Source organism: Rhincodon typus, chromosome 17 (assembly GCF_021869965.1).
Source record: "Rhincodon typus isolate 14 chromosome 17, sRhiTyp1.1, whole genome shotgun sequence".
Classification (NCBI taxonomy): domain Eukaryota; kingdom Metazoa; phylum Chordata; class Chondrichthyes; order Orectolobiformes; family Rhincodontidae; genus Rhincodon; species Rhincodon typus.
The window spans coordinates 37,010,744-37,027,879 of record NC_063348.1 but is presented as its reverse complement, the minus strand read 5'-3'; the positions used below and the strand labels follow the sequence as shown (position 1 = coordinate 37,027,879).

Here is a 17,136-nt window from a genome sequence, read left to right as displayed (position 1 = left end):
AGAAAAAATGGGGAGGTCAGCTAATGGCCAAGTAATATGCCCAATGATGAACTGTCTGGTTCAGCCTTAGGTAGAGTCCTGGGAGAGGGAGGGAACAATGGCTGAGGAACAGGGACATAGCATCAATTTGCCCAATATTCAACAGGGGTAGAAAGAACTGCAGATGCTGGAGTCGGAAGCAGGTATTGTTTGCTCACCCGATTGTCGGACAGGCTCGAGGAAGACCCTGAACACGTCTGTTCTTGCATACAGAGGAGCACGTTAATAGCAGGAACTGAGCGGGATGTACCAATCTGTCCCACTGCGGTTTCTATTATGAAAGGCAACAACGCCTTCTTTCTCTGGGATTGTTTTATCATATGACAACGCCTCTCACGGGACTCTTGCCAACTCATGGAGACTGAGAGAGGGGGTAATGAGAGTTTAGGAGGTGTGTACTGTTGCAAGGCTGCAATCCTCGCTGTCTGCACTCAACGCAAGTTTTGTTCTGGGGATTGAGTGACGCCTCGAAGTTCGGTTCAGGTTACAGCGAGTGATGGCAACAGGTGAGAACCATTCACACTAGCTACAAAGTTTTGTCTGGGAAGTTGAACGAAAAATTTGCTATTTCCCTTTCTCTCACTGTTAGTTTCCTATTTGCTTTAAATTGTGACTTGTGCGCAAAGCCTTTGTTTCCATATTTCCGCTACCTTGGTGCCTTTCAATTTAAAGCGTTTCAATTTGCAAACACAATTTGTCCATTCAGGAATTTGTTTAGACAGAACTTATAAGTTTCCATTTGTATAGTTGAATGTGTACATGAAAGAATTGATATTTTGTTAGTGACGAGAATCGTTTTCTTCACGGAGGGTTTGTACAATGACTTTTCAGAAATAAATTGAGTTGCTGGCTGTAGTTTACATGAGTGATGCATTAGTTGCAGAACTCCTTTTTGATGGTTTAAACATTTTGTTAACTCTGAGGAGTTGAATCTCGACTTAAAACCTCCTGTAACCAGTCAGATTTCTTAATTTGCATGCAGTACTCAAGCCAATGTACTGCTACCTGTTTTCTTTCTACAACAGCCGTTGAATCTACAGGTAACTTTTTGGGAATTTTTTTTGCGAGCGCTGATTATGCAACTTAATTTTTTTCTTGTATTTTGTAAAATATCTCCTTTAAGGCACAAGCCCCTAGTCAAAGTGCGCACTGGAAATATCTTATTTCTTAGTAATGTCAGTTGGTGTTCTCTTTTAGTTTGATTACTTGCGCGTGCCTTGATGCTGGATTTGAAAACCTTTTCATCTGAACTCTGTTTTACTGCCATTTTTCCCCCTCCTGATAGATTTACAATTGAGACGAAGTGGCCGGTGGAGTGGATATCCTCTTTGCCGCAACTCTCCGCCCCACCCCGTCCTCCACAAATAACCTCAGCGACCTGTCTGTAATGTGAATGCAGTGGGACCGCTTCCAGAGCGGCTCACGAATCGCCAGCCGCTTTTTCTACGGCGCGTTACTTTTGCATTTGGCCCCAGGGTTAACTCTCATAACTGAGTGGGCACTGAGCTATTTTCGTGTCGCTGGCAGAGTCCTAACTGCCTCTCTTTTTTTCCCCCCACCCCGCGGCAATAGAAACTTGTCAATAGAACCGTGTTAAGCCGGAGGGCAGCGAGTCGACCGACCCCATGACAATTTTCGCTTTTGCTTAAAATCGGATGGAGTGCGTGGTTTCACTGCCTGTAGCTTTACATTGCGGTCCCCGTTGGATGTTTAACTCTCTGAAGTTCAGATTTTGTTGTGCTTTGAACGTGGTAATCGTCTTTTTTTGTTAAATGGTTGGATTTGGTTTATGTAGGTTGGTCTATCTTGCTTTCACAGATATTTAGCCATTGAGCGAGCCATACAAAACTCTGCCCTGTGCTGTTCTATTTCTATAGTTGGCGTCTCAATAATTTAAGAGGCATAAATAATTGAAGGGCTTTAAACTCTGAGCCACTGTGCCGTTTTTTTTTAATAGCTGTATCATTGCAGGATTCAATAAGCAATTGATGGAAATCGGCTTAACTGTCTCTTATCTCCTTTTCTTGCCTGAAAACTTCCAATGTTCTTTTGTGTGAATGAGGCAGAAGTTTAAGCTTTTTAAAGATCTCTTCCATCGTGCAGAGCTCCTCCAGTGGCCTGGGTGAGTGATTGCACCCAGGTTAGCCTACAATCCAGGAAGGATACAGAATGTGTTTAAAAGCAAAATACACTGCAGATGCTGAGAGATCTGAAATAAGACTGCAGGAGAAACTCAGATCTGGCAACTTCTGTGGGAAGAGTTGAGTCCAACGTGACCCTTCTTGGAAAGACTGCTGCTAGACCTACTAATGAGTACTTCCAGTGCTCTCTGTTCCTATTTCCTGCTCTGTTGCTTTTTCCCATTTATTCACAGGATGTGATGGTGAGCATTTCCTCGAACCACAGCAGTCCATTTGCTGCCTTTACCCCCACAGTGATGACAGTTCAGAACTCTGATCCAGTGACAGTAAAAGAACAGCGAGATCATTGAGTCAGAATGATGTGTGACTTGGAGGAGAACTGATGCCTCCCACACTTGTTGAAGAAGTGTCTAGGCCCAAAACGTCAGCCTTCCTGCTCCTCTGATGCTGCTTTGCCTGCTGTGTTCATTCAGCTCTACACCTTGTTATCTCAGATTCTCCAGCATCTGCAGTTCCTACTATCTCTGGTTTGGAAGCTGTTGTCTAAGGAGTCTTGGTGTATTTGTGCAGTGAATCTTGTTGGTTGTGTCTGCTGTAGTCACGATGGTGGTGGAGGGATTGAATGTTTAAGGTAGTGGGTGAGGTCCCAATTAAGCCTGACCTGAAGCTTCCGTTGAATTTTTTTGAACCACCCAGAAGGCAGTGTGTTGTGTGTGCCCTGTAACGTAACGATAGACCACAGAGTATCCATAGGCACCACGGTTAAACACTTCACCTATCAGGTGACCAGTTATAGGGATGTAGGTACATAGTGTCTGGAGATGGGGTGGAGGTCTTCTGCAATTAAATATCCTGGATTACAGTCCAACCTACACTTCTTTGGTGCAGTATCTGCCCTTGCTTAGTGGTGTAATGTTTATCTCTAAGTTAGAAAGTGAGAGTTTTGACTATCATTTTAGAGCATCTACTCTAGGCTAACACCACTGCAATAGTAAGGGAGTGCTGCACTGTCAGAAGTGCTGTCTTTCAAATAAGTTCAATTGATACTCTGTCTATTCCATCAAGTGGATGTCAAAGATCGTATAGCACTAAATCGAAGAAGAGTAAGGGGATTATTCCTGGTGTCCTGGCCAACATTTATGCCTCAATGCATGTCACAAAGGCAAATAGTTTGATCTTTCTGCAAACAAATTGATTGTCTTCTACAATACAATAGTGACTACACTTCATTATGTCTTCTTCATAAGGAATTTTGTAATGACCTTTAGGTTAGTATACAGCAGTACAAGGTGGTGTTTGCTGTTTCTCCAATTGGAAAGTTGTTTGCAGTGTAAAGTGAATTTGCCGTAGTGCCACAAGACCATAGGCAGTTCTGCCATAGAAAGAGATGTTTAACCTGAGGGTCACGCTGCCTCGGGCATGGGGAGAGGTTGAGACAGCCCTTCATGGTAACCTCAGCCAGTGTGGGAATTGAACCCTTGCCGTTGGTGTTACTCTGCATTGCAAGCTTGCCATCCAGTGATCCCTTGGCCAGTTTTAGGTCCGTTACTCTTTGGAGTTTGTATATATGGCCTAGACCTGGATGTAGCAAGAAACATTATAAATTTGCAGATACTGCAAAACTTAGCAAGCGGTAGATAGTGATGAAGATAGCTACAGGATTTAGGATAACAGCGAGAGAATGGTTAAAAGGGTAGAATCATAGTTTTCAAAGCAAACAACTGTAACATCATGCGTTTGAGGATGTGACATGGAAAGAAATGTAGCATAAGTGGTGTGATATTAAAAGGTGCACGTAAGCATCTGGTACAGATCCGTGTATGTTATCAATATGCACAAATTCTGGGTGGTCACTGGACAAGTTGGCAAGCAGTGTAAAGAAAGAGTGCACACAGCTGTTCCATGAAGGTGCCAAGTTGTCTGTAAGCACTTCTTTCTCCTCTTCATTGGTATCTCATTCTGGTCTTTTGAAGTACCTGTGGGCACAAACAATATGAAATGATCTATAACCGCACGTCAACTCATGAAAATCCCAAAGCCAAACTGGGCCACAAAATAGGAATTTGAACTGAATGTGGGAATTATTCAAACCTCTGGGTAGGAACGGGTTAATACAGTGGTTGAACTTTAACAGTTGTGATTGAAAGGAAACCCGATTCTATTTGGCAAGCTATTGGTAATGAGAGTTTTGGGAGCTAAGTATTTGCAAAACAAAGCCTATTGTAACTCAAGTTAATTACTCCGCCATTATTGCACAGCTTTTCTGTCTGTTAAACTGATTCAATCATCGCTGATTATTCAATGGAGGTCAAATACTGCGCATGTATTTTTGTACCACCCGTAATTATCAATTTGTATGGTTCTTATTTTGTCATAGTACATAAATGGAGTTAGTTACACAACTAAATGTTGCCAACTCTGGCAGGACATGTTCCTTGAGGTATTGTCACATGGCTTCCTGCTTTCAAGTGCCATTCTCCCCCCCTCTAATATTTTTGCAACATAATTGAAAGCGTTCTATGGAAAAGGAGCAAAACATTGTAATATTGTTAACATTTTGGGTCATGTGACCCTGCGGCTCCAACAAAGGAAGTTGTCAATTGGTACAGAATAAATAATGGGCGGGTGGTTGGAGGATGAAAAATTCTGAGGAAGGGTCACTGGACTCAACGTTAACTCTGATTTCACTCCACAGACGTTGTCGGACTTGCTGAGCTTTTCCAGTAATTTCTGTTTTTGTTTCTGATTTTTCAGCCTCCGTAGTTTTGTTGGTTTTTATTGTAATATTTTGTTCCTTTGTGTGCGCTGCTTGGATTTCCCCTAGGTTTGCTCACAAAATACAGGTGATTAAATTGCTAGAGTGCTGCTGGAAACTCAACAACTAAGTCTGCCTCTTAATACCTGGTTTAGAAAAGATGTCAATGTCGCCTTGTATCCCCCTCCATTTAATTTTTCATCTTCCCACCTCCTGTCCACTATTTATTCTGTAGCCAACTGACAACTTGCTTTGTCAGAGCTTGGAGATATTCCTTGATCCAAAGGAATTTTGGAAGTGCTATTGGTCCTTTGGTAACTAAATAAGCCAAATACTTTACTGCTGGAATTTGAAGATAATTTATGGAACTTTGCAGATCACAGGCTAGAATTTCTTTCCCTGGTAATTCAATTTCCTAACTTTCAGAATGGATCAAGGTCTGGAAGTGGAATATTATTGCAGGCTTATTGGAGCTGAGCAAGGTTGGGGTTGGAGTACTTGGATAGCTCTTTCAAAGAGCAAGCAGAGCCAAGATGGACCAATAACAACTTTTCTGCAATAAATTATCCTGTGACTTGTTGCACTGTATTTATCTTCTGTGTGATGAGTACGGTGTCACTGTAAATCTTTGAGTGGAATTTGGAAATTTCTTAAGTGGATATTTGCAGTTACAGCATTGTTTTTGTTCAGGTTATGATGTGTTTCTCTGGGAGCCTGTGTGAGAGAAACTGCCCAGAAGGTTTTTCTGAATCGGTCGCTATTCATTGTCTCTTCCAAGAGAGACTGGACAGTGGGACAGCAGTGATTAAGACTATTAATTGGCAATCCCACAAAGCACAGAGGAAACTTTCCAGAATCCAAGATGGCGAGAGGAGAAAGAAATTTTTCTTTTGGGTGAGAGGAGGGAAAGGACCTGTATGGGAGGGGTGAAGTCAATGCAAGGTGAAAGAGACAGAAAAGGAAAAGTATCATTGAGGGTATTTAAAGAATTCTGTGTCAGTATTCAGTCATGATTTTGCAGCCTGTTGGTCAGTCAATGGTTGATGAGAGGTTGTATGCTGCCTTGAGCTAATTCTTCAACTTCTGTCATCTGCTTTGCTTCAAAGCCAGTTTCACTTTGGTGATGCAGGGCTTACCATGTGGGAGGTCCTAGGTGGTACATGGAGACATACCACCTGCCTTTTAAAGGTTCTACCTGTCACCAGGATGTAACACTGCATGAACAAGAGTAGTCTCCAGGGAGCAGCGATTCTGAACAGAGAAACATCTTGTGTGTCGTCTTTCAAATGATGTAGGTGTTGCTGCCTAGGCCAGCATTCATTACCAGTCCCTTGTTATCCTTGAAGATGTTGGTGAGTTGTTCACTGGGTCATTTGAGAGGGTATTTGAGAGTTCATCACACTAGTGTTTAGAGTCTGGAAGACAGCAGATTTCTTTCACTAAAGCACATTAAGTGAACCACGTGTGTTTTTACAACTCCTTTTTTTGGCCAACGTTTAGACTAGATGTAAATGCCTGATACATTAATTGAATTTAAATTATACAAATTGCTGTGGTAGAATTTGAGCACGTGATCCCAGAGCATCAATATGAGCTGGTGAATTACTAATCCAGTGACATTATGATCATTCTATTGCCTTCCCCTACTTCTGGAGTGTTCGGTATTCCCAACTTGCCGATGGTCAAAGATCACACAGCAGCCAAAGATAATGTTTCAAAGGTCTCTGGAGACCCTACTTGATGACAGCTGGGAAAAGGGTGCAAGATTTTTTTTTTGTTTATTGTATAAGTCAAGCTTGATTTATCTTTATCCACTAATTTGGTCTCTTTGTATGTGAAGACTAGCGAGTGACTCTAGGCTGTGCCCAGTATGTGGTTCAGAGGTTTCTCAGTGCTGAAGAATAATCATTTTTCGGTTCCCCATTGCGTACATCATTTATTGACCTTTTCTGTTCCTTGCTGCGATCTGTGCACAAATCAGACAATAATCAGTTAGTTAATTTTAATCCCATGGTTATTTCCATCTATAAAAGATGCCTGATCCCTCCAGCTAGTCCCACATAACTATTTGGTACCTGTCCATCACAATATCTAAAATCTCCACCAGAGACCATGACCTGCAAGAGATAAGTCATACTCAGGCCAACTTTGGAAATATGGATCTGGAAAATTCTTCCTTGGCAATCAGAATAATAATCCAAGCAATCGCTCTTGCCCGTAATAACACAATCAATTCCAAGGCAATTGCTTATTTGCTTCTACTTCCCTAATGCCAACCGATGATAGGCTCTGAGGTATCTTCAATGGCGTTCCCTATGGCTCTGTACCAGCAGCCATAAACTTGGCATTTAGCAATGGCGTGAAACTTTACCAAGAGTTTGTTCAGAGCTCCCACATTTGTCGTTGGAGCTTCAATCTCCAAACTCTCTCTTGAAAGTGCTGTGACACCTTTCAATTTAATGGGATTTGATGCCATTCAGTTAGGTCACGGTGTGATTTTTGAGCTCAGCAAGTTGGGTGAAGCTCAAACTCCTAAACATTGCTTCAAATGAGGGAAATGTAAACCTATATGCTTTGCTTGCAGAACATTTCTGAAGACTTGTCTTCCCTTTCAGGTGTGAATTGGAAGGCCTAACTTTGGAGCACAAGTCCACATACATTCCCCTCCGTCGCTTGCTCCAGTGCTGTTTTTAAAGCAAACTACAGAACACAGTTGACACCCACTTATATTCCAGAAGCTCAAGTTGCTAATACAAAGGATGCTCATTAATTCTGGTCTTCGACAAAAATGAAAATCAGGAGCAACCCATTCATCCTCTCAAACCAGTTCTGATCTGATTGTAATCTCAAATCCGCATTCTTGTCTACCCCTAATAATTTTCAATCACTTGTTTAACAAGAATGTTCCATCGCTGCCTTATAAATATTCAAGAACCCTGCTTCCAACAACTTTTTGGGGAAGAGAGTTCCAAAGACACTCCAACCTTGGAGAAAATGTCAAGTAATCTGTTTTAAAAGGGCAACCCCTGACTTTTAAACAGTGACCCTTAGCTTTAGATTCTCCTATAAGAGGAAATGCGTCTCCACATCTATCCTGTAAAGAGCCCTCTGGATTTTGTTTCAATCAACTCCCCTTTCTCTTCTGAACACTAGATACAAACCTAGTGTGTTCCCACCTTTCATCAGAAGATAAACTGGCCATTCCAGATATTGGTCAAGCAAGTCTTCTCTGAACTGCCTCCAACATACTTAACTCCTTCCTGAAATAAAAGTCTGCCGTGGCATGTGTCTGCTGTTTTTCATCCTTCCAGGTTGTAGAAGTCACAGATTTGTGAGTGCTGTTGCCTGTTGAAGGTGCCTTTTTGAATAATTGCAGTGCATTTTGTGAATGGTGCACGCTGCTGTCACTGGGCACTGGAAGTAACAGGAATGAATGGTTGGCACCGCAGTAATTTCAATCAAGTGGATTGCTTTGCTCTCAGTGACATAACGGTTCCCAACTTCATTTACAGCTGTACTCATCCCATCACATTCCATCGCAACACACTCCACACTGCTCAATCAGAGATAGTAAGAATTGCCATTGCTGGAGTCAGAGATAACACAGTGTGGAACTGGAGGAGCACAGCAGGCCAGGCAGCATCAGAGGAGCAGGACTTGATTTGTGCCTTATTGATGGCAGACAGATTAGCTACAGCACACTCCAATCTATGACTTGTGAAACCTAAAAGGATGAAGGCATCTGATGTGGGAACCACTAGTATAAAAGGCAAAACCCACCCCTTGATCAGTAAAGTATATGCTGTAATCATGTTATTGATTTTAGTCTAAGTTATTGGTATCATGTGGCAAAGGCTGTTCAGACTTCAGAAAATAGGCTCAATCTTGATAAATGATGAAGATTTATATAGTACTTAATAATCATTTACATTACTTCTGATAGATGTGATAGTCTCCTCAGGCTTCATTTAGGAGTAAGTGCACCTTGCAATTAGTTACATTGATCTTGATGTGAAGGTGTCAGTGTTGGACTTGGATGGACAAGGTCAGAAATCACGCAACACCAGGTTATAGTCCAACAGGTTTATTTGAAAACGCAGGCTTTCCGAGCCTCACTCCTGACTTGCACCTGAAGGAGGAGTGAGGCTACAAAAGCTTGTGTTTTCAAATAAACCTGTTGGACTATAACCTGGTGTTATGTGATTTCTGACCTTACATTGCTCTTAGCGCATCAACTGGTACTGCAACACTGGAAACAGACAATGGTTAGTTCCTCCCAGGATCAGTCCTTTTATGTCCTGATGGGTGAGCCTTAGCTTCGGATATTAGTTAACCCTTTCACGCACTAACTGCTTGTGCAATAACCAACACCTGCACTTTAAGATCCAAACCACACATGTATTCTGAAGTCAGGATCATCACTGTTCCTTCAACAGGTTATCTGCTGGGTCAGAGTTCTGGAACCTATATCCTGACAGTACCTACTCTACATGGACTATAGCAGTTCAAAACATTGGCTCACTGACGCATTCAAGGGCAATTAGTAATGGGAATAGAACTCGAAGGGAGTTACTGTCAAATTCAATCACTGCCCTGCCCTTGTAGCCGCAATACTAAGTGCTGATCCAGTTAATTGTCTAACTATGAGTGGTGACCTGTAGGATGTTGATGTTGGGATGGTTAGATTATTTCTTGTTGTAGACAGCCTGACACTACTTTAGACTTGAATGTCATTTGTCACTTCATCAGCACAGGCCATCCACCAGTGGGCACAGATTGCAGCATCAGCTACAAGGTTGGGACAGAGGCTGTGAATTCTGCAATAACTCCCTTCCTGAATTACACTTCCATTCCTAATTGCCTTTGCACATGTTGGTGTGTCACCTTTTTGAACTGCTGCAGTCCATGTAATGTAACTACTGAGCACAAGGGAATCATCTGTGAAGGTTCTCAATTCTGACTTTGGAAGTAACGTCATTGAAAAAGCAAATGATGGTTGGGTCTTGGACACTACACTGAGAAACTACTGCAGTAATGTCTTGGGGCTCAGAAATTGACGTTCCTTAGCCTCCACTCTCTTCCTTTGTGCTAGACATTACTCCGATCCAGTGGAGACTTTTCTGATTCCCAGTTTTACCAGGGTGGCGTGCTGCCTAGGTATCAAGGGCAGTAAGTTTTGTCTCACCTCTTGAACTCAGTTTTTTATTTGTTCATGTTTGGACCAAGGTTCTCATGAGGTCTGAAGTTGTGATTCTGGCTGAACTGAAGCTAAGCATTGGTGAGAAAAATATTGCCGAGTAAAAGTGGCTCGATAATACTGTCAATAACACCTTCCATCACTTCAGTAATCCATGGTGATTACTGGCTGAGTTTGACTTGTCCTACTCAGGTAAGGCCATTGAACACTTCAAGAGTGCTCTATCTTTTCATATGTCCATAGCTGATCTTCTATCTTAACATCGTATAACCCTGTACAATAAGCCTGCTTAGTTTGCTCAAAACAGTCTTTGCACATTATTTTGGATATTTTAGTAGCAGAAGAAAATTCATCGTGTGTGATGTTGCTTGAGTTTGTTTATTTTTTTAATCAAGTAGGAACTGCTGAACAGCTCTACTGAAATATCAGGGACTGGAAATGTAATGTAGATGCGATGACTGCTGCTGATGTTGTCAATATTAATTTCAAAGCTCTTGTTGCAACTTGTATTTATGTAGCAACCTCACTTTGACATCAGCAAGACAGGGGAAGATCAGGCTGCTGTTTAATACTTCATGACAAAGATCCCACATCCAGGAGAAGAGGAGCTGTGGGCAGAGGGTTCTGCCTAGACTCCAGGGCTTGTATTTACCATTCTATCAGTATCGCTAAAACCGGTGCTTTTAGTAAGAGTTTGCTGTGCACACCTGGGCAGCTGTGTCTCCTACCTTTTTACAAGAGTGACTGCACTTCAGAAAGTATTTCAGTTGATATGGGGTCTTTGGGACATTAATTTTATGAAAGGCACTTCAAAAATGTAAATCTTGTCAAAAACAAACGCACTGTCGTGACCAAAAATGCAGTGAGGGTAAGTTTTTGTTCCTCAAAACCGCCTAAATGCTGTTTTCATGCAGAGAAATGATTTTCATGCGAAATAATTTATACTTCAGTAAGCACTCGAACTGAGAATGGACGTTGCGACAGAAGTTACTTTGTGTTTGAAAGGCTGTTGGTTTGCAGTGATCTTGGAAGAATGTAAAGCCTTTCTGAAAGCTCTGTTGTGTTTTTTCACAGTCAGGACTGGGTCCTTTCACAGACCCTCATCCCGTTAACAACTTACTCGTGTGTCTCTGTCTTTTTTTTTGCCAAAAAAGCATTTAATTACAAGCTGCTCGCTGGGCTGAAGGCTAACTTGCAACACTGAACAAAGGCATCTTCTTGTGACTAGACAAGTGAAAAAAGTTCCTCTGTTTAAATTACACAGGAAGTACTTTCTTATATACAATGGGTCACAGAAATGTAGAAATCTCTTTTGTTTTCCGCCCCTAATACTCCCTGATACTTCTCCACCACTACCACCCTGTCTACTCTCTCCCAAACCCCATGCTCGGACTTTGAACGTGAACATTAAAGTGAAGTGTCCAGTGCAGTACTGAAGAAGCACAGCACTGGTGTAGGAGCTGCTTTTTACGTGAGGTGTTAAACTAAGGTACCACCTACGTTCTCATGTTGGCCTTGACGATCCCACAGCAGGTATTGGGAAGAAGAATAGAGTTTTCCCGGACAATATTTATCAGAGAATCTAGTCGCTTCTGCATTGGTGTTTGTGGAAACTTGCTATGTGCAAATTGTGGCAGTCACGTTTTCTACATTAGTGATTACAGTCAGAGTACTTTTGAAGCAAACAAAGATCTTTAGGATGGTCTGTGGTAATTATGTTATGACAGATTCCAGGCCAAACAGGCCTGTACCTTTTTAAGACAGTTCTTGACATTATTACACATGATGTTCAACTAAAGAGGTACACATCTCGCCTTCAGTCACCCATTCTCTATAATGGAGTCAGTCAGCCTACGTATACAACGCACAGTAATCCCGCTAGGCACTGAACCCAGACGCTGTGTAAGTTTGCCGTATTTAGCATTATAAATTGTTCCTGTTATAAACTTCAAGACATCTGATTCAACAAGAGCCCCAACGTCTGTGGTATGTGTTATCTGGACTAACATGCAGAAAACTACAAAGCACGACAGTAAGAGACACTATATAAATTCAAGGTTTTTTGTTTCCTTTGTAATGGTTCCAAGAGGTATGAAGCTGAATGACTGACTGAACATTTCCAAGGGGCAGAAAAGTCTGCTTCTGTTTCTGTATTATGCATCAAGTGACAACAAAAGGTAGGTAAAAAGACATGATGATGTAGAGACCTGATTCAAAGGTTTGGCAGATATCAAGGGATAAATGTTTAACTCCATTTCTAATGTTGTAAGCAAATTAAACAATACCATGATTTGGATTTAGAGTCATATAGGTGTACAGCACAGAAACAGACCCCTTCGGTCTGACTCATTCAAGCTGACTAGACATCCCAAATCGATCTAGTCCCATTTGCCAGCATTTGACCCAAATCCCTCTTAAACCCTTCCTTTTACACATACTCATGCAGATGCCTTTTAAATGTTGTGATTGTACCAGCCTCCTCCACTACTTCTGGCAGCTCAATCCATACACACACCACCCTCTGCATGAGTAAGTTACCCCTTTGGTCCCTTTTAAATCTTTCCCCTCTCACCTTAAACCTACACCCTCTAGTTTTGGACTCTCCCCTACCCTGGGAAAAGACCTTGGCTATTCAACCTATCAATGCCCCTCATGACCTTATAAACTTCTATAAGGTCACCCCTCAGCCTCCAATGCTCCTTGGAAAATAGCCCCGGGCTATTCAACCTCTCCCTATAGCTCAAACCCTCCAACGCTGGTGGCATTCTTGTAACTCTTTTCTAAAGTCTTTCGAGTTTCTCAACATCCTTCCTATGGCAGGGAGACCAGAATTGCACACAGTTTTCCAAAAGTGGCCAAACCAATATCCTGTACAGTGGCAACATTACCTCCCAACTCTGACCAACAAAGGCAAGCGTACCAAACACCTTGACTACTGTGTCTAGCTACGACTCCACTTTCAAGAAACTGAACCAGCAACCCAAGGTCTCTTTGTTCGTCAATATTCCCCAGGGCCTTAACGTTAAGTGTATAAGTCCTGCCCTGATTTGCCTTTCCAAATTTATCTATAATTAAAATCCACCTGCCCCTCCTCAGCCCATTTGCCCATCTGACCAAGGTTGTGTTGTACTCTGAGGCAACCTTCTTCACTGTCCACCACACTGCCCTATAAAAATATAAAGCAGCATAAAAATAAAAATGCAAGCAGCATAAGCAAAGCAGAATCTTTGACATTGCAGGCTCAGCAATAGCCAAATAGTCAGAAATGACCAGCTGTCTACAGAATGATCTAGTTTAACCTCAGTCAGGCAGTCCTGAGAATTATTGTTCTCGTGCTATTTATGACAATAGTGTTGTAAACACAAAACTACTGTTTTTGGTTCTGGGTCGTGCTGAATTATCCTCGTCAGATCTCGGATTTCTTGATAATTCTGGACTGAGTAGTTTGAGAGTTTCTAAGCAAAAGCAAGAATAAACTTGTTTCTCTAACACAGCTACCGGGCAGCTTCCAAGTGTCCCAAAGCTGTTCAGCTGGAATGAATTTCTCTGAAACACAATAGCCAATGTAATTAAGGGTTTTAGCTTTTTTTTTCACTGTGGTCAGTGATCATAGCCAGATAATGGGATGATTGACTGACTGGTTAATCTGATTTTGGTTAAACATTCAGAGAGGACTTGGGAAGGAGGGGTCAATTCAGAGTTTCATAAAAATTATGGCACAGGAGGATTCCATTTGGTTTATTTCTGCAAAGTATTTGTTGACTAGAGGTGTCAATTCTAATCCCATTTTCAATCCCGTTCTAATCCAATCTATATTATCTAATGTTTTATAGTCTTAACAGGAGACTTAAATAATGCATGCTGTATCTCAGCAATTTATAAATTTTACAATATTGCAAGAATCATTTAAAACTGATCTAATTACCCTTCGATATTGGTCTAATCAGCACAACTTATTTTAATAGTACCACTAATGGTGGTTATGCATTCAGCTGCTTGGACTCAAAGCTAGAGGGTTTTTCCTAAACTTCTCTAGTTGCCTGACGCTCCTTAAATGTACCTCATTAATGGAGCTATTGGTCACTCATTGGAGTTTAGAAGAATGAAATGTGATTTTCTTGAAATATAAGATCCTGAGGGGACTTTGCAGGGAATATGGTGGGAAGATGTTTCTTTTATGGGGTAATTTAAAATGAAGAGTAAAGCTAAAATAAGGTGTCTCCCATTTAAGGAGGAGATGAGGCTGAATTTCTCTGTGTGAGGTTATTGGTCTTTCGAATTCTCTTCCCCCAAAGAGTGGAGGTTTGATCGTTGAATATGTGAAAATCTGAGTTAGACAGTTCTTTGAGAGTTGAGGTTTATGGGGGAGCAGCAGGGAAATGCGGCTAATTCCAAAGTGAGATCAGGCACGATCCTATTGCATGACAGATAATCTGATGGGCCAAGTGGCCTAACCGTGCTCCCATATCACATGAGCTGATGATTTTAAGATAGATAATTGTTGGATTTGTAAGATGAAGTGATTACTTAAAGACCGGTTCTGCTTAAATTCAGCAGCCTCCAACATGTCGCAGTTAATCGATTTACAATTGATTATTTGCTTGAGTCATGAGAAATTTTTGGGCATGGGAAAGTGCCAATGATTCGAGTGGAAACCTGGGCATATCTACCCCTTGGTATACAGTGCCTGGTGTATTTCAGTTCTCCCTTTATTGCATTTCTAACCAACGCTGCAGGTCAATTTCTTTGTCTCTTTGTGCTGATCAATGTATCAAATGATTTGCAACAGGCATCAGGTCTTGTGGCTATAATCCAAATACAAAAAAAAACATAATACAAGTGAACAAAGCTCCATTGTTGTGTTTTTATTATAACAAGAAACAGCTGGTAGTCTGCTATTTGATCTGCATGTAGACCATGAAGTGGATTGTTTTAAGATTTTAGTAACATGTAGTAACACTACATGTAATCCCAATAAAAGTCTTTCAGTATTGATACGTGAGTTCTGGGATTATCCAGTTTGTTCACCCTATATTTACAAGCACTTCCTTGCATTAGCAAGTTCTGCTCTCGTGAGGTACTGCAGGAATGCTACACTGTTAGATACAGTCTCTGGTTTCTGGATTGGCAGAGCTAAAGGAATGGCCAAAGATGCACTTTGGGACCCTATGGAAGTCCTCATGGGCAGACCTTTGTGAGAATTTGCTGTAGAGTTTCAATTTTGGATGGGTAACTCCCTTACGCAGTAACATCCTCTAATAATATCTCTGACTGACTGAGTTGAGAGATAGTGGGAACTGCTGATGCTGGAGAATCTGAGATAACAAGGTATAGAGCTGGATGAACACAGCAGGAAGAAGGGTCCAGATCCGAAATGTCAGCTTTCCTGCTCCTCTGATGCTGCTTGGCCTGCTGTGTTCATCCAGCTCTACACCTTGTTATCTCTGATTGAGTTGAGTTGGCAACTTGGGAAACTTCTGACGTAATTATCAGAACATTAGAAAATTAATTGGGTAATATTCAACAGTATAAAACACAATCTACCAGCTCAGCAACTGCAGAATTAACGCCAAATTACTGTTACTCGCCCTGCTAATCCCAATCTGACCCAACTATACAACTAACTGCCACTTTCAATCATGTTAATACATCCTTGCCAGCCTTTAAACTGAGCCTTCTAGCTTGCCATACTGCAGCTAGTGTTTTATTTTTGCCTGACCCTACATCACTGTGATGGAGTTCTCCGGAGGGAGGCTGCACTCCATGTTTCAGGGAAAACTAGGCTTAGAAGGTCCTGGATGAAATGCAGAGTGGCATTTAGTCCTGGGAATTTTGCAGTGCAGCAGCAGTCCAGTGGTGACTTCTGCTGCTTGGAAGATCCAAGCCACTGACTTTCGATTAAACTCTGGCTCCATCTGACTTTAAGCTAGATATAAAAGATGTCAAGGTCTTATTGTGAAGCAGCAGAAGATCCAAGTCCAGTGTTCTGGCCAATGTCTGTCCCAAAGCACACCATGAGAAAAGCAAGAGTCTAAGTCTTGCTGGGCGCACACACTCTCTTTGAGGCTTTCTGCAACTTGAACTGTATCAAGTCTAAAGCTGAAATGGGCAGTGTAGCTTCTCCAGGTTAAATCGCACAAGTGGCGGAGGTGGTGGGGTGGTGGTGTGCGGGGGAGAAGGAGAGACAATGCCTCATCTCACGGCAATAGCTACTGGGTGTTTTCAAGTAATTTTTAAATGTTTCAAATCTTTTAATTAATAAGTACGGGTTGGGGAGTTGGGGGGTTGTTGATGTGGATGAATGGGTAGTCTGATCTGTTTGGTTGGTGGAGATACTGTAGTCATGGGAGAGATAGGGTGGGCGGTGGAATTAATTATGGTGCTCAATTGCATTACACAGCTGTTAGACCTGGATTAAAAGGTATAGCATTCCTAGGGCAGTAAGCAGCTATGCAGCCAAGTCCCATTATTCAGCCCAGGTCTGTGCCCTGAATGCATGACTGGAGATATTCCTGCAGGGTCCCCAGCAGTAGGAGTCAGATTATCAGACGTACGGGGAAATTGACTTGGAAGTTCGTATGTCTCAATGTCAGAACTTGCACAGGATCCCGATGTGCATCGGCAAACTTAAATCCAGTCTCCATCTGATGGAACAGTATCAACCAGGCATCATAAAATTTCAGAGATAGTAGGAACTGCAGATGCTGGAGAATCCGAGACAGCAGGGCTGGATGAACACAGCAGGCCAAGCAGCATCGGGGACGGGGGAAAATATTGTGTAGACCAATATTTATTCTTAGCTTTGAACACTTAAAAAATGATTTGTGCTTGAAATTTAGCTGTTTAAAGGTAGCAATTGTGTGTGGGCATTTTTTTTTTTTTTTTTTTTTTTTTTAGTGCAATGTACAGACCTTGGAGCTAAATATACACATAGTGTCTTCTTCAACACACCAAAAATGAAGTTACGTCAATCTGAATGAGGTTCAACTTTGTAAATGATGGGG

The 17,136-nt window shown here is 41.8% G+C and overlaps 1 protein-coding gene across 4 annotated transcripts in view; it reads left to right on the top strand.

The window, feature by feature from the left end:
- Positions 1–366: 366 nt before the first annotated feature.
- LOC109911635 (liprin-beta-2) overlaps positions 367–17,136 on the top strand; it is a 231,286-nt gene continuing 214,516 nt past the window's right edge. For all 4 annotated transcript variants that reach the window (XM_048607121.1, XM_048607120.1, XM_048607119.1 and 1 more), the window contains exon 1: positions 367–545. The gene's annotated coding sequence lies outside the window, so the exon portion shown is untranslated. The remainder of the gene's footprint in view (positions 546–17,136) is intronic.